General features: G+C 32.5%; 1 protein-coding gene across 2 annotated transcripts in view; it reads left to right on the top strand.

Moving 5' to 3' along the window:
- The first annotated feature begins 1,150 nt into the window (after nucleotides 1–1,150).
- The window catches only part of LOC118268461 (zinc finger and SCAN domain-containing protein 10-like), a 53,294-nt gene continuing 30,168 nt past the window's right edge, over nucleotides 1,151–24,276 (top strand). The window contains exon 1 of one of the 2 annotated variants that reach the window (XM_035582966.2): nucleotides 1,151–1,591. The gene's annotated coding sequence lies outside the window, so the exon portion shown is untranslated. The remainder of the gene's footprint in view (nucleotides 1,592–24,276) is intronic. The other variant, XM_050706581.1, reaches the window with a different exon arrangement.

Genomic DNA, 24,276 nt, shown 5'->3' with positions numbered 1-24,276 from the left:
GAAAGTCAAACTTACCAATAGATTAGAGTGAAATCTAGTTAGCAAGTTGATAATGAGGTCCTCCGTCTATTCTTTTCAAAGCACAGTAAAACACTAATAGCTGTCATCTGTTTTGTCATTTTTCTATAATAAGTATCAAACTGTTTTAATTTACTATCTGGTAGTAGGCTAGATATAAAAATCATACTTTTATGATACAATCTCTTTGTTGCGTTGTGCGTTGCGCCGTGACAGAAATACAAACAAATAAACTCTTTTTCAATCAGAATATTATTATGAAACTATCAATAAATTATTATTTGTTTTCAGTTACGGAATCAGACTGAGTAAAAGTTAAGTAAAGGAGTTGTTACAACGGTTGAGTACTTATACCAATAGAGAACAAAGCCTAGTTTCGTAGAAGCTGTTGCTTGTACTGTTTTCAATTTATTTTGAATCTTTTTTTAATGGTTTCTTATAAGTAACGGTAAGCTGATAGTTGATTAAAAACTAGATTTTCAGTGTCTAAAATTCGTTTCAGTTGGCTCTTAACAATAAACGGTTTAGTTACAAGACACTCATTGCATAAAGTATTCTCAGTAACTAGATGTTTTGGTCGATTTGTACAGTTTTCAGAAAAGAGAAAGTTACGGACGACTTCTCTTTCTTAATGATATTTTTTCATTTAGGTATGCAAAATTTAAAAGTAACATAATTTGTTTTAAATGCATGTGCACTAACTACTTTTCGGTAATTTATTATCGGCTTTTTGGAAATGATAAAAATATGCCGTCTTATATCTTAATGTTTTTATCTAACCTTGACAATAACAATGATATTATTAATATCAGTGATGTTATATAAACGCATAATAGTAAGAGATAGCATTGCAGCTAAGTGGCGACGGACAGCGTGCGGGCCCGGCGACGTCGCACAGTGAAAGGCGATGCGCTTGACCGTCGCGGCGGCAGCGTCGGCCGCCGGAGAGGACGCAAGGGCGCCGTGCGTCTTGCCGAAATTATTCGGGGCTCGCTGCACAATCGATTTTTCCCGCCCGATGCGGAAAATTCTTCGGGGCGGGGCGGGTGTAGTGCGACGGGAGGAGGGGGGCCGAGCGAGGGGGGCATAGCGCCAGGGGGGCAGGCGGAGTGCAGCGGGGCGGTGCAACGCGCGCCGCCGTCCCGGCCGACGGGCAGACAGTAGGACGGCGACGCCACTGAGAGTCGGTGACCACGGCGCGAGGAGCGCGCTCGCCGCACAGTGACATGTAGCGCGGCCGCCGCGCCGCAGCCCCGCGACCACTCCGCCGGTGGCGGCGCGCCGATGCGCCTGCCGCCCGGCTTCACGCCGACGCCGACGCCCGCGCCGCGACACCTTCCCGCGATCCGCAACTAATCCTCATCAGTGTCACTTTCACTGTTACACCTGAAGCGAGCCCTTCAGCCCGTCTGTATTGACGACAGTCGTCGGATGGAACCCGGAGTGCGCCGATTCGCATCAAGGTTAGACGAATATTTGAATGTGAGTGTTAGTGCGCCGCCCGCCGACGATCCAGCGCGCCCTAGCGCACCCCTGTACTTCAGCTGTACGCGCACACTACAGTAACACATAGGTAGGTCGAAAACACGTGAGAACCCACTCGCCACTGACTCATGTAAAATTCCAACAGGCCGCCCTCGGGCCACAGTTTCCCGAAAACTTGTCATTTGCACCCTGAAGAAAATCTTGCAAACTCGAGTGTCGCGCGTATGTGATGCACTGAAGAACGTTGATATCCGCCTTCTGTTCATCATCAGGAATCGTTTTCCCGCCTTTGTGTATTTAGTGCCAAACTGGTTTTTAGTCCTTCGTACAATTAGATTGTCTGAGATTTCGTTTTTTGTAGTAGCCTGTATCAACATTTATGTAAGCATAGATGAGTTCTATATAAAAAAATGTGATCGTGAGTCAGTGTGGACAATAACGTAACGTCGCACCGGAGTATGCGGTGAAATTCGATTAGATTTAGTTTTTGTTTACTGACACAAATATAGTAATAGTGGATATATTAATATTTTTATAGTTAAGTAGAAAAATAGATGGAATTAAGAGATGCACGCAGGTGGCAACTAGTGTCGCCCGCTGTGCGTGTCGCACATGCGGGGGTACGAGGATCGCACGTACAGTAAATATTTAAAAGGCAGCTTTAGTCGCTCCATACATCGCGTGACACTAGGAATCGGAAAAAATATCCTTAGCCTATGAAGCGATGGTTTTACCCTTTGTTTAAACAATTCTATCGATACAAAATTACATTGCATTATCGGATGGTAGAAAGAACATCGGAACTGCGCGGCTAGCACTAAAGTTTCATAAAAAGTTGCGAATAGGAAACGGAATTTTCTTTGTGTATCCTCAATATTAGACTAATTTATGTTTTATTAGTTATGTAATGGCGGATAATACATGTACTATACATCTTCCGTATGTAACTTACTATAAACAGAATAGTTGTCTTGAAACCAAACTACTTACAAGTTTACTTGAAAGTTTCAATAGTTATTGGAAAGGGAACTAAGGTACGGTAACTTTCAAGCTTTATCGACTTGTGTATATAAATTAAAAACTTTACACACGTCTAGTCTTTCTGAAAATGTAACTTTCTTGTTTATAAAATATACTATCAGTTGTATGGTAGTTAACTAAAAGGATACACAATTCTATAGTTCAAATCAAGCAACAGACAAAAGCTATACCCGGTATTTAACTATGTATAACAAACTCTTTGACTCTTAAAAGCATTACTTGTTCAAAAAACGAGAAGAAACCCTAAAGATTCGATAAAAGTTGAATAAACTTTAACATATCGCTTATAATTATATTAATACTTTGTCATACTTAATAATAGTTCAAGCGTCTAAATAAAATTATTGTCTTTCATTTTTAATAGATAGTTCAAATCATTGATAAGTTTATACAACTTATCTTACCGCCGTACTCAGAGTCATTTAATGGTTACTTAGCCCAGTCCTTAGCAATTGTTTTCGATACAAAATCGTTTACTAAGGAATAGTTCAAGTAAGCATTAAATATCTTTGAGTGCGGCAGTTAAAGAATATAAGATAAGGTCTGTTTCACACTTTTAACTTTTGTACAACGCTTCAATTTGTAACTTTATAATTTCATTTACAATTTAATTTATTACTTTTCTTGTTGTCGATATTATAGAATCAAATAGCTTTATTTTGAACCTTAGATTATAAGTTTTACTATGTTTTAAGTATAAACTTTTGCCGAGATGGACGACTGACAAGTAAAAACTATTTGGTTTATATCCTTAATTACTTGCGTAATATTGAAATATACCTATAGTAATATAGTTTAAATTCCATTGCAAAAGTGCAATGAATGCAATAATAGTAAAATTACTATTACAACTTTTTCTTCTATCACCGTTTTATATTTATTAGAAATCGTACGCAGTTATTATATATAAATTATGTCACTTTTTATACGACAACGATTAATTAACGTTTGTTAATACTAGTCGTATATAAATTAACTTTTTCTAAAAGAAATATTTGCAACTAAACGATATACATAGGAAATATGTGCCGTATTTATTTAAAATGCTTAAATTACATAAAGTGTGGACATGACGCTATGGACATTCTTTACTAGTCAAGCCTTTAGATAATACAGCGAGCAACCTATTACGAGAAAAGTTAGTTGCAAGAGAAATAGATGCAAGAGAGATTTAAATTTAGAACAAACATGAAATGAAATACATAGTTGTATAGACTTGCATAAATATATAACTTAATAATATTTCCGTTTAAAAACATGCAAAAATATCCTATTTTTTAGTAATCTAGAATACTCAATTCTTCATAGTACGTTACTGCTTAATGTTCCTAAACTTTCTTAGAACTATGAGCATTGAAGACTAGATAGATTTTTTGTTCCAACGGCTACGGCTATGGAGGCGTTTTGTTTTATCTTTTATTAGAAATTGATTGAAAACTTCTTACTTTTGTCACGCACTTTGACGCCACGTAGGCACTTATTGTTATTTTTTAATTACAAGATTTATTTTCTTATATGCCTATACCATAAATATAAATAGCAAGGTGAATCGAATAGGACTATATCGCCACTATACCGGCTATATTACAATGAAGTTGTATTAAAAGCTAAATCGCTTCTCTTATTTTTAACCGATTTCCTAAAGTTAAAGTCAAAGAATTTATTTCAATTAATCCTAAATTGGGCACTTTTGAAACTTCAAATTGAATTGTCCATCAGTCAGTCTATCAGTGAAGCTAGGTGTGTATGGTACAAATAATCTCAATAATAATTGTTTCTTCTCATACATAATATTGTAGATTTATTCATTCTAACTTTTGTAAAAGGTACAAATCATTAGTTAATATTGCACATGGCGACTGTTAATCAGCATATATTTTATATGGTTTATAGTATTAGTATACTATATAGTTATAGTAGGTATAGATTAGTCAAATATTTCCTGGTATTAATAAAATATAAGCTGCTGCTTAACAAATATTGTATAAAGATCTGGTTGCAAAAGAATAATATTAAAATAAGATTTTAAATTAAAATATAATATGTTATGTTAATCAAGGAATTTAAAGTTGAGAGTTTGGGACGACTTATTATTATTTAGTAGAATTTAATTTCTATTAAATATTGTAAAAAATTGTCTGCAATTTTTCATAAATATGCAATATGCATTTAATTTAAGTTAAATACTTATAATTACGGGTCATTAAGTTGATACCTAAAAGTTTTAACTTCTAGACGTGAGAAAATATAAGGATTTCCATACATTTTATACTAGTTAAGAAGATAATTTGTTAACCACTATAGTTTTTATACTATTCTTACATAATACTTATTTGAATTAATTCCCTAACTTTTTATTTGTATAACAAGTTAGTTTTATACAAAAAATACTAATACATTTTATGGTTACACGCGCGTATAACAATTAGAATTTAAAAAAATACTTAAGTATAGGTTACTACAACATACGTAAAAGGAAAAGTTCAAAAATGTATTTCTTTCATTATTTAAAAGAAAAATGTCCTGTACTCCGGAGAACAATTATTATATAACTAGAAAATATATAGCTAGAAACAAAATACATGCAGTATAATGTCTAAGAGTTAATTTATTCGAACAACGAAATATATGAGACAGGCTTCGAAAATGAAATAATGAAACCGACAAACAATATGTCTATTCATTATACTAATTGCCTATAACATTATAGAAATTATACTTCGGAAAAATTATCTTTTACAATCATCCTTAGCTTTAGAAAAGCCTATTCTTGTATAGTATATGTTCCTCTTTATTTAATTAGTAATGTAATGATGAAGCTTAGTTTAAGACGGGACTTTTTAAGTAATTACTAAGTAATACAATAAATAGGGAATTAATTTATTGGTATCTACACTGATTAATGTCTTAAAAAAATTATCGCAACCTAGAAAATAATACTTTAGGTAGTATTTTTTATCGTTTATGCATTTTCTGTTTAAAAATGTTGCAGCGGATTGTGCATTATCATTTTTACCATGTAAACTCTGATTATATTCCTATCTGAGTATTATATATGATCTTACAATACATAAATGATACTATAAGTGAAGCTTGTAAGTCAACTTTACTATAAGTATATTGATAGTGTGAAGAAGAAGAAGTCATAATGACGTCTTCAATTTATTAAATGCAGATATCTTTATTATAATTCTGTCATCCATATCCAAGATACTAATTACTTTGTTTACACAGGAATAACATCCAGAATTATGTAATTCCGTTTCCAAAGATTGCGTACTTTCAGCGCGGCTTTACGACAGTAAAAACTATTTATAAAGGTTATCGTTCAAAAAAGTGCCGACAATACGCTGGTACAGGTTAATTCAACGCATCCTTATGTATGTATGTAACCGTAGCGATAAATTATAAAAACTTCATGCATATAGAGGATATTTGTGTCAAATTGTGTCGAAGAGTTTTAGCATACACGTTTATTTTGTTGAAAAATGAGTTTAGAAACCAATGTATCACCTTTTGAGACGGGTTAAAAGGAAATTCTTCTAAATATCGTAGTCTTATATTTAATTCCCATGGCTTTAAGTTCCTATTCAATGATTTTTGGTAGCAAATTGGCACAGATATGCTGAACTACTGCGTTTTATACTCCCTTTACGTGAGATTTGAAACACAAAAAAAGGTTTGATAAAAATAATAAAGAAAGATCTTATCATCGCTGTCCATGATAACATTTGATGAAAATGCATTATTGAATGCAGTTTGTAGGATTAAAGTGATAACGTTTTTTTTTTGCGCTGTAGCTTAAAAGACAAAGACTTTCGTGAATACTTTTTGACCTAAAACTAATATAGAAATAGTTGTTTCACTGATTGATGTAGAGCAAGCATGGTGATTAATGCTTCCTGCAAATTTTCTTCGTGCGAGAAGAGGCCTTTGGTCAGCAGTGGTCACTTATAGGCTGTTGATGATGTATTTGGCAAATCGTGGTCTGATCAAGATGCATCTGTGTTCTACTTCCTCTGTTGTTACAAACATTTAGTTATATCTTATTCTTAACAGACTTTTGTATAGTTACGAATAATGTAAATATATATAGATACTACCCACTTTTATACGTAATGTCGACATGTGTGTACATATACGTAGGTGTAAATAATAATAGTTAATAACTATGCATAAGTTATCCAGTCAGAACATTGCGTTCGTTGGTCCGATTTTTTCCATCGATCGGTTTCCATGCGTTTCAAACAATACGTCTAATATTATCGTCTGTGCATCGGTCGATTACGTTTCTTCTAAGATAAAACACAGCCGCTTTTCACGTAAAATTAACCATGTAATTAAAAAACTATAGAGCCGAAGGCGCAAGTCTAGACTCTTGCGTTTTTAGCATCGAATTCGACGAGTCTATGGATAATTTAGCTGTCTAACTTTGCTTGATCTTTTAATAGTTTTGAAGGCTTGCTATGCTCACATTTACTTTTTATTTTATTTCTTTGTTTTCTTATTCTATACAGTAAGGAGAAAACATATTTGATACCAAACACCGAAATTGGTTTATCTTGATTAAAACTATCATAGTTACTTATTAAATTGTCAATATTTAATCTGCGCTGTCTCCGATCATAAAATAGTTAAGCGCCGACGGCATGAATCGTCTAGACATTAGGCGTTTGTGATAACTAAAAACAAAATTTTTATTTTTAATAAAATTGTGCCTTTATTAATTTCAAAGGCTTTTTTATTTATTTGGCAGTCCTTGAGATGAAGGGCGGTAAGTGCAGAGAACTGAAATCAATATAAGAGTCAATTATAACTCAGTTTAAAGACCTTTCGTCGACTATTCCACGAAAAGTCTGTCTCTAGTCTGGGTTCATCGGATTCATGCTTTTATGTGAACCTAGCTTTTACCTGCGGTTTTGCCCGCGTAAAATAGCCTAGCCTCGGTTCTCGAAAAAAATTTGGTCGAGTATCTACATGAAGTGTAATATTAGTTGGGACTAACTTTAACCACATTTCCGTACATGCACAAACAATATCCTCAGTCTTAATTTGCCAAATATAAAAAAGCACTCTTATTTCCATTCCTACAAGAATTATAGGAAATCTTCCTTCTTCTTGTCCTTTTAGTGCTTTTCTAAACACCTTAAGTTTCATCTTCCTAGGACCATTCGTATCGTCTGTACGTTGTCGTCAGTCACTCAGACAATCAATAACGGAAGAGTTTTAAAGACGTTGATATATCATATATCTATTTAATTATGCGACTCAATACCAACACAAAAATATTGACGGAAGGTCAGTAATGTCATTATCAAGTCAATTCGCTTTAAATTCCGTCAATTCATAATTGATTCGATGGATAAACATTACCGTATCTGATTACTAAAAACCGACATATTATCAAGAATTAAGATTGGCAGAACATAGGTCTAATAATTCTTAAATAAATTGTTATCAAATACTTTTGAAAATGTCTGTTATTCCCCGATAGTGAGATTAAATAAAATGTCCACTTGATCATATCTCTTAATTGGATCTGGGTGTATCGTAAAACGGGTGTGGATGCAGGTCGCTTCCTCTTCGCTGGAATAAGTCTTTGCGAGAGATGTGTGTTCAGCAGTGGACTTCTTGTGACTTTCCTCTACGATGTCCTTCAACGGAAAGATCAATTCTTATTCAAGGTTATTGGTGTTTAAGGAACTAAAGTATCAAATAAATTGACAGTTGTCAACAAAAAATATTATAAAACCAAGTCGACACACATCGTCGGTATGTTACAGTTTTCTATTAGACTATTGGCTTCCTTTACATATAAGCTTATTGTTCATGGATTGCGATTTGAAAACGCTGCTGCCCAGTCTCAGTTAAATGTGAAAATGAAATCAACAATTTTGCACGAAATATTCGTAAAAAATCTCAACTACAACACCGGATTTAGAAAAAAATAACAAACAATTAGGTTTGTGTTTAACCAAGTAATAAATAACAGTATTTACGGAGATAATACATTCAACAATAAATTCATGTTAATTGCAGTATTGAGTAATTAGTTATTACTTCACTAAAAATAAATTTGCAATTATTGTCACGCGTAGATTATCTTAGAAACCGATACTTATGTCGGTTGATAACAACTTTGTTATGTGAATATTACGTGTATAATTTATCAGTATTTGCCAATTTGTTGACTACCTTGGAGGTCGATTTGTAACAAATGTTTAACACTTAAGCAGTGGGGTTTGTGTTCCCAAATACTCAAGCCTAGTTTTGAAATGGAACGCTCGTGTACAATTACTAGGAAGAGTATTTTCCGGTAGGTAGAGGTAGGTATAATTGTAACAAAATAAACTAATATCAATATTCATTAAATTAGCTTTTCCTTTTAGCGGATCAAAACCACAAAACCAACCTACACGCATACATGGCTATATGTTATGTAAAATGCATTTATTATCCTATTTCCGTACTACCTAAGCACATGTTTATCAAGTATTTTCAGTATGTATAAATAAATTACATCAGAACACCGTCGTGGGACAGGAAAGGTGTGAACGAAAACAAACACCGTGATGAACTGGCCGTCCGCTATTAGAAACAACCTTATTATATACACAATTGCATCCTATTATATCGGAAAATACCTATAACAATGTTAGCCTAGTAACCATCCATTATGGTGTGTCTAAAGTAACCTATACAAAACACTGAACGGAAAAAATATCGTCCTAAAATTAGATAGCTTGGAGAAAAGAAATCCAAAGCAATTATAGTGACTAAGTCTAATCGCTTCGCATATCTGTGACTGAGAACCAATAGAGACACACTCGTCTCATAATTAAAACTGATTCAATAAAACATACACAGTTTAAAATGACAGACATATGATAATAAAAAATCACTACAAAAAATCTTTTTCAACGCTGTAAATGTCATAGGAAGAGAATAGTTAACGCACATTATCTAAAATGCGCGGGCGGTGCGCTTGCGTTGCCTGCCGGCTGACATCGGCGCCGACGCCGTTCTGTAATGCCTAGCAATTAACATTGACGCGAAATTCATCCGTGTTATATTTCGGGCATAGCAACTATATCTGCAAGCGAAAAACTTACCCGCCGCCGCTGACGCACTCACACTAACAAACACCAACACATGTATGCACTGCACAATAGGCCTAGGTATATAGCGCTCATACAAGTCTACACACATACATCACCGTGTATGCATGTGTGTGCGTCCGGCCGCAGACTTTACCCTTGAACGCATGCGAAACGCTAGATAATTCCACGCCGAATTGGTGCATTGATAAAAAAATGATAACCTGAATAAACCGTTGGCAGGTTTCAGCGACGATATAACAACTCGCGACGCGTTTTCTTTTTCGATTTATTGTATCTTAAAATGCAATACATTATACTGCAATTATATTTAGAGCTAGACAAAGGAATACTGTTTGTTTCTCCGCCTGACAGCAATTATATCGAAATTCTTTTCAACGAACTGATTTGTAAACAGATTTTAATCTGATTCAGAATAAAAAAGTGAGTGACACTTTAATCGTTTTCTTTTTTGCCATCAGTTTGTGATTTGTATTGGGTGTTATTTTTGAAAATCGAGTGTTGCGTAACTGTTTTTGTATTACAATTAATTTTTATCAATGGACTGATCAAAATTTTATTACCTGGCCTCGTTTAGTCAAAAAACAGACACACCTACAATCCAAATATAGTTTCATAACATAAACCAATTAAAGAAAAAAACCAAAACATATATTTTTTTCTATTAACCTTGCAATTTTGATCAACAAAAACGTGCATTTCAAATTGAAATCAGGTATTTTTGAACCGAAATTTTATTCGCACTTACGTAACGTTTGCGTCAGGAGGAGTGACATCGAATAGAGTGGTATACATCAAATGAAATTAGTCGGTCTGGAGTGTAGACAAACTTGAATTCGATTGTAGTATCGCATGTGTGTGTCGGTACAATTGCCCTCCCGCCATTAGATTAGGTACCTCGTTCCATACATCTTTAACTGAAGTTCCGTGTATAAAGTTCTCGGTAACTCGCTGGCTTTTTGTCTCAGAATCCCCTTGGATAATTGTTATTGCAGTAATCGATCATTTTATGACTAGAGTTCTTGGATTTATATAAATCGTTCTATGTCGTATCGTATAGATGTTATAAGATGCTATTAATATAACGTCAATAGTTTAGAGATTGCCATTGCAACTGCATAGTATACATGATCTTCTGTACTATTTTTGGGGAATATTTGATTGAAATTTTGGTTTGAATTCTATCCGTAGTTAGCGTATTTATTTTCCTCATAAATACATATACTTATAGGTGTGAAGGTACCCACGTATACCTACAATGCTATAAAACTAGTTCCCTAATTGCATAATTAATGAGATACTGGTCCCATAATAAATATTTTTATCAATTAAGTGCAGATTAAAAACATGAAATGATAAAAAAGAACTAAAACTAGTTTTAAAATTAAAATAGATGCATCCGCCATTTTGTTTGTAAATTTATTCGCGTTGTCTATACGAATGGATAAAATTTAAAACGTTGCTAAATTATTATAACGTCATAGCGTAATACTTTTATAATGTTTCAAATAAATTTATTTTTATTGCTAATTTATTTATTCAGTTTAATTAAGGATTTTAATTATAATCGGAATATTTGCTAATAATAATAGTTAGGGGCATGTCCAAATTACTTTATTGCTATTTTTTTTGTGAAGTTTTTTTTTATAAGACGGTGGTTAATTAGACCGCGATTCCTTTGAAATGGAATTAAGCATTAGTTTTACTTTTCAGTATTATTTTTTTATTTTTAAAAAAACTTTACATACTAAGATTTTCTTATGTGTCGAGGGTGCATTTACATTCAAGTTCACTTACACATGACACCCAGACCCGAAAAAACAATTTGTGAATCACACAAAGAGTTGCTCCGTGCGGGAATCGAACACGCTACACATTGTCCGGCAGCCGGATGCCCAGCCACCGCACCAACCGTGCAGTCAATTCATTTAGAAAAATATTTATTTTAAACGTCTACTAAGACCTTATACCCACAGACCGATATATCCATTCTAGTCTACTCATTAATGGCCATGAGGCTATGATGGCTGGAGGCAGTTTAAGTCATCACTTTATTTAACTTCGGAATAAAATCTAATAACAATTCAATATCAGGAAGATAAAATTGCAATAGTGCCATTTTATAAATATTTTCATAGTATGTAAGTTGTCTTATGTATGTTTTTATTATTAAATTAATGCTACAAACATGTTAATTTCTTATTGTTCATTTTATGCATGTATAGAATTTACATGACACCTTTCAGCCAGACACTTTGAGACTTTAGTATTTTTTATTTTTCATATTTATTCTATTCAACCCTACGCTATGCAAAAACTTAAAGAATACACTGAATAATAAATAGATAAAATACAATAGATTATATTTTACATATTATATTATTTTGTAAAATACGGAAGAGTTATATTGTATAATTTTTGCATATATACGAAGATGATAATGGTAATATTTTTTGTCAGGAAACCTACCTCAACGTTTGCACATTTGGTTCTCAAAAGCATAATTTAAATTTACGCGACTGCGCACGACATTTGGGATTGTTCAAGGATTTTACGACTGTTTTGACGAACAAACGTCATCTTTATTGAATATATTAAATAAAAAAGCTGTTCAATGATTAATTAAATTTATTTGATTATGTATTTTTATTGTCTTTGTTAGATGCTAGTTATTTTAAGTTTTTATGTAGAATAATTTGATGTTTATGTAATCATTACTAATGATTACTTACAGGAATAATTTACACATATCCTGGACATTCGGTTTAATTTTGTAACCATTTTAGTAGATTTTCTTATAAGTTAAAAGTTATTATAAAATTAGTTTTTTTATTTCATGCTAACAGTGCGTTTATATTTTTCACTGATAAATAAATATAAGGATAAACAAATTTGGTATTGCAAAATCCCTTTCATCGATAACGTGTATAAACGAACATTAAATAAATCGATAGAGATGCAAAATTTCCGGGACAATAATTTGCAGTTTACCTAAATTAAAAAGTAACAGACAGTTAAATATAGTATTCACCGAAAATTATTTTCTATATTTTTTTCTTTTAAATAAAATAAATAGACAATAATTATTTAAGCCCTACGACGCGCGCCCGTTGATGTCTATTGAAGGGCGGCGTTTAAAGCTACGATTTAAAGGACAGACAGCGCGCAACGTGACAGTTGTTGAGACTGCGGGCAACGGCCTAAAATCATTTTAGTTCTGTTTTTTGCCAATTCCGTCTAACCTAATCAATTCAATGGTCAAGGCATCACGATATAAATCTAAAAATAGACCTAACATTTTTTCTCACTATTTTTAGCATAACCTCAACAAAATTGCCGCATATTAATAAATTTCCGCAATCTAACCAGTAGCATTCAATTTTAGAGGACTTTGCAAGCACGTCGATTGTCCGTCTAAGTTGAGGCAATAAGGTCTAATATTTGCGTGTGTAAAAAATAGTCGGAGAAACCAGGTACCTAATGTCATGATAGACATTAACAAATCTCAAGGTTAGCGGGTCGAGATGATGTTGGCCGCTGTGCAAAAAGCCTATGACGTGAAACACTAACCTTCGTAACATCTAGCGAGCTGACTATTCATTGTGTTACGTTTTTTATACGATATCTGTGCAGACGATGAATTTGTTATTCTGGTTTAGTCTATTAGCGCTACGCATACATAGGTATATACTAAACAAACATTATATCGGCGATATTTCTCTCAAATCAATTTGCATGTTGATTTGTGTGATATTCATAAATGTCACGGAATTGCGCCTAAACCAATGGACCAATTATGATGGAATTTTTAATATTATTATGCGTTTAAATGGGACCTCCGATAGTTTTTATTCATTTTTAATGGGTATGTTAAGATGGTATTTAAGTAGAACATCAGATCATACATTACTAACCTATATTTAAGAAGGAAATAATAATAATGAAAAGACCTTTATTTAAAAAATAAGCAGACTATTTTTCACTAATTGATTACAATATTGGGATTAAAGAGCACTGGGTCTTTAGTTAACTAACTCTTCAATGGCGATGAGCAATCTTTATATTAACGATGAATCACCTAATGCCCCATGGGTCTTGGACCATGACTGGCGATAAATGTAGTGTAATCGAATATAGCTTTGCTGACTTCGGACTTTTGGGGGAAAAACATAGATAAAGTTGCAAATTGTTAATGTAAGTTCTACTTAAATACCTATAAATGCAAGTTCAAGGCCAGTTACAAGTGTCACTGCTGTACTGGGAGACATTTAATGATTTACTTTTGCTTAAATTGTTCCTTAGTAATGATTTTGTATCGAAAATAATTGCTAAGGACTGGGTTAAGTAACCATTAAATGATTCTGTGTAGGAGGTTAGATACTGCTGAAATTAGACAATAACTTATTACCATACAAAACTTTGGATTGGTGTAGATTTTTGACAATCGTTAGACGGAGTTTGTGTCAAAAACCGACATCGATCCAGAAAATAAATCAGGATTAATAATAATCGATCTTAATCCTAGGGGTGTTAACCAGTGTGCTTGTCCAGCTAGATACAGGTGTGCTTGTTTACCGAAATACAAGTGTGCTTGTACAGCTAGATACAAGTGGGCTTGTATAGCTAGATACAGTTGTATCTAATACAAGCAATTAGTTAACTATATTTACAATCACACTATGTATCCTGATGGAAGCCATTTTATTTTGTTAATGAAAGGTTACAGGTGATTTTCATGCTGGAAGCCGTTGTGAGAAACCTGTGTTCATCAATGGATGTCTTGTAGAAAGATTATGTGGGTTGTTGTGAGTTCAATAAAATAAAAGAGTGAGCCTATTGCCGTACACAGGTCTTAATAAAGATAGAACTTATTCTAAGTCGTTGCTATGTAATACTAATTAAATAATTGCATTAGAAGTACCGTTATATTGATCAAAAGGTTTTTCCGAAGACATCATTAGGTACTCAGGAAAATCCATGACATTGCTAGGTTAAAAATAAATAATGAACACTAAAGTTGTTACGTAAGATACATAATATATTAAGATTTAATAGGTATATTGTAATATTTATCTTAATTGATATAATAAAACGAAAGAGGTTGTTTATTTTTGTGGACACGATTATCTTTAAAATCATCTGTCGAATGTAAGTATTTTTTTTATAAAACCTCTGTTAGTTGTGGTAACTGAAGAATATTTTTATATAAAACTAAGACGTTCAAAAGCAGGATAGGTAGAAGTTGTTTATAGTTGTATTATAAACGAACAGACAAACTCTTAGGGTGAAGCTTAATCTTAAAAACACAGTCTCACAGGTACTTACTCCTTTGTAAATGCACACTACAAAAGGAGTAAGTACAGAAAGCTGTACACATGTTGAAACATAACGATACTAAATTCACAACAGTACTGAACCAACTACCTTTAAGATATAAAAATATTTATTATTAAAAAGCTTATAAAAAAAAAATATAAATCTGGCAAATAAATATTTTTGTATGCAAATTAGATATTTTAACACATTGCATATCAAAATTACTTTACTAACAGGGCAGTCACGTATAGTAAAATTCCACTATTTAGCTAAAGTGTACCTAATTATTAAAAGATGGCAAAATGGCACATGTTCACACCGGATCCGACAGGTGGCGCTGACATCGGAAACTTTGTTTATTAACCCCTGACTTTTATAACGATATTTTCATCCTCTAACAGCTGGTGACAATATTATTTTTAGCTCATAATTAGACTTTAATTAGATAGTAATAAGACTTAGCTTTTAAAACAAAGTTGCCAGAGAAAATATATTTAAATTAATAACTTTCTAAACAGTCGTTACATTTTTATTATCTTTGATTTTCTGCTAGCATTAAATTTAATAGTGTTATTAATTTTTAACGTTATTGATACTATAAAAAGATACAATTTTCATTACAATAATATGCTTTTAAATCGACTATTTTTCATAATAAATCACACATCACTACAAAACAATAATCATCGAACTATCACGTTCAAACATGTTGAACTTTTATTTGTTCTATAGTGGCTTCCTATTCAAACAATCGTAAGTTCAGAACACAGTATGCCGACTCACGTTATTGTAATGTCATAACATTAAATATGCAAATCGGGTAAAATAGGATTCTAATCGATTCAAACAGGTACTCGATTCTTAGAAAATCGATATAGAAAAAGTGCGCACATCGATGCTTTTGTTACTAATTGTCCATCACTGTCTATACGCGTTCATTACAATTACGCATTGCGTGTAATTGCGGTGAACTTTTATGTAATTAGACGGTTGATTGAGTGGTCAAACAAGGGGGTTTGAGTTAATTCCTGTACTGAACAAAGTGACTATTATGAGCGTTTTTATTCTTCATCGAAATTCTTGGTAGTAGCTATAAAAAAATTACTCTTATGCACTGTCTTGTAATTAGGTTTGCCTCCCTGATCGAGTTGCAAGCCTCACCTGATATTTTTGACCGTTTCGGTTCGCACATTGAACAAAATATTATCAGATTTTCAAGTTTTCGTACCTAATAGTTGTTCTTAAAACTGTGGCTGTATGTGAATCTGGCGTTATTAATAGTAAAAAAGCATTACATTAATATTAAACCATAGCCACAATAAAGCCTAAAGACCGTGAAAGACTTTTACATACAAGTTCAAGAGTCAACCTAACTAGACTATAATTCTAATAAAAAAAAAACTTCATAACTGTTTCCACGAGCACCTATTCGCATCTCTATAACAACGCCATTCCGACGCTGCGTGTGTGTGCGTAAATCACGAGCCTGTATTTTTCTTGTCTTACACGCACACAGAAACACAAGAGCATCTGTAGTTACATAATTCTGTATGCAGTAACTCTATGTATTGTTGAGTGATGATTTAAATAACGTGTTAGTTGTGTTAAACTATATTAATGTATTTGTTATATCGGCTAGGCAGAAATTATACATAGAGCACGATCGTTTCCTACCGGCTGATATACATACAAGTCTTTGGGGAAGGCCTATGTTCACCGGTAGACTTCTTGTGGTTGATATGACGACGATGTTGCCAATCAGCCTGTTTATAACTCATTAGGGGACATTATTGCTGATAAAATGATAACGATAGAGCATCATTAACGACGATTCCTTCTCTTATTTGGTTTCCTTCACATTTATCCATGTAAGTTAACCAAAAATCATCGCGGCGATGTCGTGCAGCTTACTGTCTGCGAGACGTCGCCGCGTCTGCGCACGCTGCTCATGATGAAGAGTCCCCTTGTGACTCGAAACTAGTAGAGCTTTTCTCCATTCATTTACGTGACTTAAAGGTAATTTAGTATGTAGTTGGAGGTGTCCAACTACAGTTGTATAAGAAGTGTCTTATACAGCTTTTATAGATAATCTCCAATCAGTTGTAATTGCATACTCTTTTAAGAGTTCCGTAGGGTAAAAACACTATTATTTCTTTTCATCGAGTTAACCTGACTCAATAATCAAATTAACGTTAGGTAATAAATTATTTTCATAATACTACATAACAATGTTATAATGCAACAATTTATATAATTTGTCAATCCTATATAAAAACTAAATCGTTATAATAGGGTCACGAGCTTATCATGAATTTTTATCAAAGTATTTATTTTCATTTTTGCATCAAATGTAGCGCTATCGCTAAATATTCTGATTTCGGTACAAAATTTTTGTTTGTTTTTAATTTTTTACAAAAAATGTGTTTCTGTCATAAAAGCTAATTGGTCTTCTATCTTTTAATGTTTTCCTAATAACAATGAGATTACAGTTTTTAACCAGATTAGGATACAGCTTATAATAAAAATTTAAATGATACGACTGCCTGTTTTTGTCCCTTATAAGAGCGATATATAGGTATATCTAGTTAGGCATATTTCTACAGGATTGTATATGAGCTTATAACTAGACAGTCAAGAAGGATGTTTATATAAAAAACTAGCGGACCCGACAGACGTTGTCCTGTCTACCCGTTAATTTGAAAATTTTATTCTTTTTTTAATAAGCTAAAACATTCTGGACCTTTTTGATGAAAATTATTATTCAAATGTTATGACAATATCTAACGTCATTAATATTTGACACTGCGATGGTAGCGCCGTCCGTCGGATCCGATGTAAAACATTCCAAAATCAACAACTACTAATAAATTAAAAATTAATTAAAAAAAACATTGTCCAGCGGACAAAATTGTGAATCTAAACCATTCTCAGATCCTCTTGAACACACACAAAAAGTTTCATCAAAGTCCGTCTAGTCGTTTAAGAGGAGTTCAGTGACATACACACGTACAGAAGAATTATATATATAAAGATCTTACTACTATTAGTTTTTTAGACTATGATCTGCCTAAAAACTATCAAGCAGCCTATCTCGGCCAATTAAACAAACAACCACTTACTTGGTGTCTATTGAACTTTAAAATAAATAATGTGATAGACTGTAATTACATAATGTTTATACAAATGTAAACAAAAAATCAAGCAAATAGTCCATTGTAATACATTTTTGACAGACTGTTTGGTCAATTTGCAGTTGCAAGGGATTTTAACCCTTAACAAAATGTTCTGTTTACTTTTTTTAGTTGACCGAAATGCCATGTATGTACGGTTTAATTTAAAGAACTACATTTTTAATTAAAATGTAGAGGTTATCTCTTTTCTTTTTTTGTTTACTTTGCCCCACACTAGGATAGTTTCTCTTGTATCTTTAAAATTTGTGGATCACACAAAGACCGCGCCAACCGTGCAGTCAATCTGTGCCTTTGTGGTCTTTGGCGATCTGTGTCTAGCCATAATTCCTTTTCATTCTTAGGTGTAATAAGAAGTTTCACATCACATAATATTATCATACTCATATGAAGATATATTTCCAGTAAGTAACAAGAAGTGTCTTTTATTGCTCATAGCATATCTAGCGCAATGACCTCACTTGAACAATTTTTTGCTGTTCTAATATTTTGGGATTCCCATAAGCGAGATGTTGATCTATAATTTAAAAATAATAACACAGCACTTACTAAAGTAGCAAGCATCGGTTTCTAAACTAAAAACGTATCTAATATTTGATTTTTGAACTAATAAATTAGTTAATTTATAGTCCATTCTAATATTTCGAAAGTGTACCTAACTAATAAAAAAGTGTGATTTTAAAAAGAAATTTGTGCTTAAAACTGGTCCTAGGATACGACTTTTAGACCTCCTTTTAGTTAATTTCTTTGCAGAAGATACATATGACATACAATAACCTGTTCATTAAAAAAAAAATAGGAAGCCATCAATAAGCTTCCACTAATAATCTTAATGACAAGATCCAGTTTGTAAGTGTGTAAGCGCAATGATATATGACATCTATGTGAAATTACTAATTAGGCTATATTTTTAAGGCTATCAACGCATCTGTGACTCCTCTGGTGTTGCGGGTGTCCATCAGGCGACGGCGCTCGTATCGCTAACTATCAGGCGACAAGACAAAAATATATATACATACACTTTTTACATTTACCCCTTAATCAAGCAAACCTATACAGAAACCATTAATAATAAGTAACAACCCACGATGCAGATCATCTTAAAATCCGTTTAAAATAATACCTACATATTGATCAAATCAATATTTCGTACAAAATTTCAAACGTTGGTACCGGACTAAAACAGCTATAGTTTAGTCTAAGTTTCGTCTGGCTAGACAGGTTTTACGCGCCAGAGTATAAACAAAAAAACCCAACCGAAATCTTCGCAGTTATCTACGTATATTTAGAGTTAGACGTTTTTGTGAGTAACCCTATTTCATATATAAAGTATGCATCCATTGACTGGAACAAACCATTAGTTGAATCTATTAAATATTCTATTTTCGAAATCTCGATTTTTTTTATAACATATGTACCTAAAAATATGTGTTTTTAAAATAAATTTGCTTTTATTTCTCTTCTTTTTAATTTAGCTAATGTGTTATTTGTCTACAAAAATAGTAATAGATATTATTTCTTTCTTATATTTAGTCTTTATGTGAATACTTTTTATTTGAATTCGTATAATTAGCTCTAGACTAAGTACATTTTAAGTAAGCTTAAGTTTAATAATAAAAAACACATAAAGATTAGTGTTACATAAGAAATTGTCAAATTAAAATATTGTGAAGTTTTATTTGAATAAAGGTTTTACCTTGGTATTCATATAATCGCTTCTTTTATAATATCTGTAGTATTGATTCATTATAATCTGTTTATCTGATAAAAAATCAACAGATGCACTTTTTCACATCACAGAAATATGTATATACTTTGATTATTTCGGTGCAAACATTGCTTATACAAATATACATAACAACTTAAATTTTCCGAATCCCCTAATATTATATATCAATGATTGCACTTGTGTGTCCTCCTTTTCGTTATAAGCAAATATTTTGGGCTCACCGCTACTTCCAATGCTGACAAACGGTGAAGGAAAATATCGTGAGGAAACCTGGCCTTATAATTTCCAATTATAAGTTTGAAATCGCCATCAACCATTGAGTAATCGTGGTGATTAATGCTCAAACTTTCTCCGTGAGAGAATAGGTTTTTGGTCATCAGTGGCTACTTATAGGCTGATGACGTAATGTATGTGTTTTACTACCAAAAATAATGTACTCAAAAATTCAAAGGCTCTTACAATTTTTCCTCATCGGATCAAGTAGAAGGCAGTTTCCATATTACTATTAGGTACATATACATATTATTATTAAACACATCGCATACTAGTTTCGTGGGAGATTATAAATCTGTCTAAACCAGGACATAGGTATAAACATTAATATTATCTTTTATTTGTTAAAAAACTATATTAAAAGTGCACAACTTATTAGGGTTCATGATTAAAATAGTGATATCAATTACTGGGATGAGTTTAAAGGTTTTTGAAATTCTCGTAATAGTAAAGAGTTTGGCATTTGAAAAGGTTTTTATTATAGGTACTATAACACAACTGTAGGTAAATTTTGTTACTGTTTACTTAAAAAGTCTAACTTGTATTTGTTTCTGAATTGTAGTGTATGTAATTAATTTCTGAAAGGCTTATTTCTTCTCTATCTCTTTCCAACTTACTAACCAAATATTATAGTAAAGAAATTTAATTCTGTCGATTAAAATACATTCGTTTTGCGTTAATTATATGCGTGGTTTAATTAAATGATGTTAATTATATGCTTTATATGAATACACGTATTACACATACACAAAATGTCTAGACAATTAATTATTATTACAAATGCTGAGAGGATGAATTTTATATTAAAATATAACAAATAAATTAAAAAAAATACATTTAGACGTTATTATAAAATATTTATAAGAAACGTCTGGTTCGTAGATCATATTTTTTATATAAAAAAAATGTACACTTATAATATAATAGCTAAACAAAAAATCTAATTAAAGTTTTTCTGTGTTAAAAAAATATTACTTCATCTACAGGTTGAGCTTTTCAGATGCTGAGCATTGAAATGTAAACATTAGGTAATTGCCGCTTGTAGTTTCTCTAGCACTTATCATTACTCTCTTTCAAACAAAAAATAAAATTCTAAGAACTCTTAGAATGCTAGATCAAAGCTGCCAATTAACGCAATCTAATCACACTTAATATTATATTTGCATACGAGTGTATGTGACTTCGACCATGCATGCATTTATCTACCCCCTTCTACAACGATAACTTTATTTATACTAAAGATATGAAAATAATCCGAAAAAGAACCTTAACAAACATATTTCATGAGAAATCTTCGACAAAATCGCGTGATTCATCAAACTGTATCAATATAGGGGAACATAAATTAGATATCTTCATGTCACGCCCAAGCCTGTGACATAGGTTTCCTACAATAATAGTAAATTTATTGCAACGATGTCGGATAGGCGGCGTTCCGTGCAAAAATCGTGCGTAGGCGCAACATATGCTCCGCCCGCGTTATTTGTGTTCACATGGGAACATATCAAATTATACAAAACCATTTTGTCTTGGTCCCGTTTTGTATGATCTTTTCGTACATCCATCGTTCAGTTTATACTGGTTCTGCATAGCATAGTGTGCAATACTCTGCTCATACGCATAGTCATATTTTATTTTCATGTCACTTCTATGACACCTCTTATACGTTTTGCACCTATAAAACTGTTTCTTTTTTCAAAATTGGCATCTCTTAGTACCTATTTGTTTTAATTAATATGTGCCTGTCTTTTTCGTTGAGGAAGATGTAATTGCTTTTTGTTTGTTTTTTTTTTTAATTTAGAGTAGTTGTGACGGTAATCATTTGTTACAGTGTTTTTTTCTTCACAGCACTAGAAGTCTAGAAGTGCCATTTTGAAATCTGATGGTTTCTTAAAACAAGTTAGTTCTTTTATCACAGTTTAGATATTGTAGATTGAATAGTTTAGGAGTTTGAGTCATTTTCGCTATAACCCTTTATTAAATTGAATTCATTGGTGCACACTTATAAAGCAAAAAACAAAAAGATACAACGGATGCTACTGTATTTTCATTTTTCTCTTTTCCCAATTAAATATTCATTTTTCCTTGAGTTAAAAATGTAAACTGAAAACAATATTACTTTAAGATCTTGTATTTTGATGACCTTTCGTTTAAACAATAAGCTCTTGTCTTTCGAAATAGTTTAAAAAAGTGAAAGAATACGATTTTGTGCAATTATTCGTTTCAAAAACATAACCATAGTAATTAAAAAATCTATTGAAAAGAAATTAAACGATTTCTCTTCAATTACGAGTACCTATAATTAATTCATTTTAACTCAAAAAATAAATCTCTTAGCAAATATTGGTTTATAATTTTGTAGTTACTACGCCACGTAGCACTTACAAAAGTGCTACGAGACAGTGCTACGGGAAATAAATAAACGCTTGACCAAAAACAAAACACACTATTTATAACTTAAAAAATATTTCATTCTTGCTTTCCCAATTTGTGATAGGACAAAAATGTTGTACAAATTGATGTGTACACCATAAGTTCTTAGACTATACAGTTTAGACCAGTAGCTTTTTTTTAATATAAAATATTGTGATTTTAAGGGCTCTGGGCGATTTGTCTGTAAGACAGTCTTCTAATAAGTAAAAAAAGATATTTCACACAGTATCACAATATTAAAGAAATTTTAACTTTAATTCATAGCAGTCAGAGTTTCTTTTTCATAGCAGTTACTCTAAAGGGTCATTGACAGCACCAACTGTTTTAAAATAAATTCATTTATTTGCATTATTTTATAATGTCTTCTGATCTCAGTACAAATTGGAAAAATGTGTAACATGAGTCATCATAATTGTTGATAGACATTTATGACATACATTAAAATTTAGTCAGTTTTTTCAAAATTCATGAAAATAAATCTTAGTCATTGAATTTGAAATTGCGATCAGTGTATGGCAATAGGTTCAGTCCTATTAAATGGGACTCATTATATATCTGGCAAAAAGAGTCTATCAGATTTACATGTCCTGAATGGACCTCTGCTAACCCCCTCGAAGTTTCGAAGCCGTAATGTTATGTCTTAATAAAAAAATGGAGAAAAAACTCTCCTTTGTTGTCTAGCTATAAGCGAAGTTTTTGATCGAAATAGCATCTGTATTGATTAGTTAGTAGACAAGATAATGAAATGGTGAGGTTGAACGGCCGGAGTTCAGCGACCACGTAGCACCGGCACTCAGGGAGGTTCCACTTGCACCCCCACTCACTATACATATTAAATAATATCAGTTTATTTTTGTATACATTACCTATTATTTTTTACTCTTGAATTATTTTATAAATAGAATTTGAAACGTCCCGTTTCGAGTTCTTAGAGTTAGTGACCATGTCAGTTTAAAAACTTTCTATATAAATATATGTTCAAATCGTGGTATTAGTCAACCTAAGCGTCTAACAGTCTGCATAACCACAGAAATCTTATCTTAATATTTTATCAGACGAATTTTGTATCATATTTTTTTTTGTGTGGCGTTCGTTTAAACTAGCCAAAAGTTCAGTGAATCGTCGAGTTCAAAGTTTTGGGTTTTCCCAATCTAAAAATTCTCGGTCTGGAGGGTGTCTGGAATTGTTGTTTGCGTAAGATTGCTATTGGGTACAGTCGCCAGCTGCAGGTCAATGTACTTCTTTCTCTCATTTATTTTAATTTAATTTGCAGTTTTTTTTATATATAGTCAAAAGTGTAATGAAAAAAATTACGGAATGGTGTAGGTTGACTCGCTGCCTGGCGTCTATATAATAACGTCATCTTCATATTGCCAAAGAGTCTCATTACGTTTTTTTATTTATTTCAAAACACTTTGCCTCACTCTAGGATTTCTCTTGTGTCGTGGATGCGTTTATAAACATATAACTTCACATACACATGACACCCAGACTCGGCACAAGAATTTGTGTATCATCCAAAGTGTTGTTCTGTCCGAGAATCGAACCCGCGACACGTTGCACGGCAGCCCGTTGCCTAGCCACCGCGCCAACCGTGCAGTCATTACTGTATTGTAACTGTGTAACACACTAAAGTATACCTACTTTCGTATATACATTAAAAATATCTTTGAAT

Source organism: Spodoptera frugiperda, chromosome 29 (assembly GCF_023101765.2).
Source record: "Spodoptera frugiperda isolate SF20-4 chromosome 29, AGI-APGP_CSIRO_Sfru_2.0, whole genome shotgun sequence".
Taxonomy (NCBI): Eukaryota; Metazoa; Arthropoda; class Insecta; order Lepidoptera; family Noctuidae; genus Spodoptera; species Spodoptera frugiperda.
The sequence above is the reverse complement of the archived record's forward strand: the minus strand, read 5'-3'. Positions and strand labels throughout refer to the sequence as shown.